The sequence below is a fragment of the Branchiostoma floridae genome, chromosome 6 (assembly GCF_000003815.2).
Source record: "Branchiostoma floridae strain S238N-H82 chromosome 6, Bfl_VNyyK, whole genome shotgun sequence".
Lineage (NCBI taxonomy): Eukaryota > Metazoa > Chordata > Leptocardii > Amphioxiformes > Branchiostomatidae > Branchiostoma > Branchiostoma floridae.
The window spans coordinates 7,085,257-7,088,770 of record NC_049984.1 but is presented as its reverse complement, the minus strand read 5'-3'; positions in this window follow the sequence as shown (position 1 = coordinate 7,088,770).

Here is a 3,514-nt window from a genome sequence, read left to right as displayed (position 1 = left end):
AATGGTCACAAATATGCACTTAAATACAAAATAATATTCTTGAATATTTGTTGGAACATGAGTTTGCTCCATATATGGGCCAAATTAACAAACTTTTGACCTAAGAAAGGACTATTTACTGATTAAACAATGTATTCTCCCTACAGTGGACAGATCCATTTTGGCAATGTAGAAAGGTGGATCATGTTTTGTGGAAGTATGGAAATATTACGGTTACCGTATCAGGGCAATAGCTGGCAGCAATTTATGTTTCTTCATTGTATTTTCTTATCATAGTTGAAGTAAAAAAGTACAGATATATCGAAGGATTTCCTACTTTTAAAACAACTGTAACTATTCACCTTCCTCAAAAAATAGGAAAGGCCGAGTCAAATATGAAATGATGTAGGTAAGGGAGGGCAAAGATACTATATAAAATCGGAAATCGTTCTGCATGAGTAACTCTGAGTGTCTTGCCTAGCCTTAAACTTGAAATTAGGTGGTCAGACCACCAAACATCCCAAATTTGTTTCACACATGAATTCCACCAGATGGTGTAAACAAGTTTTCCAACATGATGATGAGTGTGTTATCATAATAACATGCATTTGTGGTGCTATTAGTACTACACAATTCATTATTGTAGCAGGAACCATTTATGTGATTCTAGCTGAAAACTAAAATTTCTACCAATATTGGGAAAAGGTGACAAATGTACGAGGGGAGTCAGAAAGTGATGAAATTGGTTTTGTAGTAAGCTTTGAATGAATGTAAATTTGATAAAAATGTAAAGGCATATCTTCTTGAGACTGAAATATCTCAATTTGTTGTTCAAATTCTTATGAGCAACAGAGTTGATTTCAAGATGACCATTCCTTGGAAGTCTGTCAGAGGCAAAGTGCAGTACACCTATAGTGTGTAAGTACAATACAAGGAAGGTCCAATAAACATGCAATCAAAAAATTCCCTGACCCACTTTTAGCTGTTGTAGGAGGCAGAAACTGCACATACACCAAACTGCATATATGTATAAGCCACATGACTATTTTCATCTGTGAAATCCAACCAGTATTCCTTTTTTCGTCGCTGGTGTGGAGTGAGGTACCAGCCGAATTCAGAGCCGTCGTCATGCTCGTGAATCTGCGCTGTGCTGATCAAAGATTTTTGTAGACTCATTTTCCGTCAGCTGCCGGACAGTGAAAAAGAAATTACAGTGCTTTGCAATTGACATCAGAAATTTCACCAAAGACGGTACAACTACATAATTGATAGACATGTCCCTCAAGCTCCGCTCTGACATATCTGCAATCGAAGAGCGTTAAGTTACTGCACTTGTACCTAACACCGCTAAACGTCTCCCGTGCACTTTTAAGTGATTTGGAACATCCTCCCGTACACTGGAACAATTACAGTCGTATTGAGGTTACCTGATGAGTTAGAGCCGCTCCAGACCCATGCGGATTAGTCCACCTATTGTAAGCCCCTCACAGCCCCTGGCTACGAAGAGAGATTATTCGGCCCACACACTGAACTTTATTGATTGCTTTCGATAATATTTTGGTTGGTTTCAAGGTAACAACAGCAGCTGTGCATCATGAGTGTGGACCGGTTCTCGCCATCGTCTACCCGCTCAGATCTCTGCGCTTCCGGCGCAAGCGTGTGGCTGTCATTGTGAACGCCATAACTTTTCCGGTTTTTTTTTGGCCTAATGATATATGAATGAATGAATGAAAAGACCTTTCTTGTACACATATATACCCACTGGGTTAAGTACAGATCGCAACAAAATTATATTTGACAAATACATGGATTATTTACAATGTCGATCAACACAAGGATCATATTCTACTAATATACTGAGTAAATTCGACTTCTTCTCGCTTCTTTGTGATACTGAAAATGTAGGAACAAATGCTTTTTGATAGTCCCCATTCTATAGCTACTACAAAATGTTGTTCATATATGAATGACTTGAAGATTATTACATAAGAGTAGGGCTGGGTATCGGTACAGTGTACCGGTACAAAACCGGTTTTTCTTATTGGACCGGTCCAGAAAAACCGGACCTGAAAAAATTAGGTGGACCGGATGTTGGACCGATTAGAAAATTAACAGATTATTTTATCAGGCATTCACACGTTTTAGCGCTTGCAGGTGGAAGAAAATAACAAGAGTGAAGTAGAGTAGAGTTTATAGTATTCCTACTAAGTTGTACAGCCAATCGCACAGGTGCAAATAGCGTTGTAGGATTTTAAAACGCCAGTGTAAGCCCAATACTCCACCAAACAGATTTCTTTGTAGTGAAATGGACCATTGGTATGAGTCATACTGCATCAGGTCCAGGTTCAGGTCCAGACCTGGACCTGATCCTCTGGACCTGAACCGGACCTGGACCTGAATTTTCTGTACCGGTACCCAGCCCTACATAAGAGAATGTGGGCTATGTTGAATTGAGGTAATCGGAAGTTAATGTGTAGGGTGTAAAGGTTCCTTGTTAAGTGGCCCTTACGTACAGGTGGAGTCTAATGATGTTTGGGTCACAGCCTTTTTTGTTAGGTTCAGTACATGGCTATAGGGTAATGACAAATGATACAGATTGACAACATTGTTATACCGCATTCTGTAACATGTACCTTTATATAGAACAGAGTCAGGTTAAGAGGTGAACATAGAAAACACACTGTTAGCCCCAAACACTGCAAGAGGTCTCCAATTAGATGCTAAGCCAAAAGTGTTATTCACGCTGAAGGGCATTACAGACATAATGGTGACGCACTCAAGTTGACAAATTTATGTAACGTTAGCGTCACCACTATACATGCTATACATACAAAAGACACAAAGGTAAGCAACATGAGCAAAGATACAAAACTGTAACGAAATAAAGACAATACATGTACTTGTAACAGAACAAACTTGATATGCATGAAGCAAATGATTTATTTATCTATTTATTTATTCATTAGGATTCTCCAAATATATGCCAAAAGTTTTTGGAGGCGCTAGTCTATTCCCCTACCCAAAGACGAAAAGCCAAATTTTACACAGTGAAACTAAAACGTAAAAAAAAAATCATGATTCAAAGCATAAGTTATAGTGGTAGTGGAGTTTTAGGCAGTCTGGCTGACTTAATGTTTATTGATTGTGGCTTCAGACAGGCATAACAAGCGCGACTTGTCGAGCAAGCATGACCAAGCAAACGTCTGATAGGAAATGTTTATATAATACCTATAGAAGAACTTTGTGCCTTTATTGGAAGTGTGAGTACCGTTGTTGTGAGTGTGAGTACCATTAATGGTACATGGATCTTACTTAAGGTGGATTCTCACTACTCTTCAAGCAGAGGTTAGGCTCCGGCTGTTTTTTTAAACGTTTTTTATGGTCAATTTTATGGGATTTTCTATTTTGTATTGTATCTTGCGTACTACAAGAACAATGACAAAATAGAAAGCCCTATAAAAACGACTAAAAAACTAATCTCCAAGCAGATTCCTCCGGTGGCATAAAACCAGTAACATAATGCTGGGGAAGGACT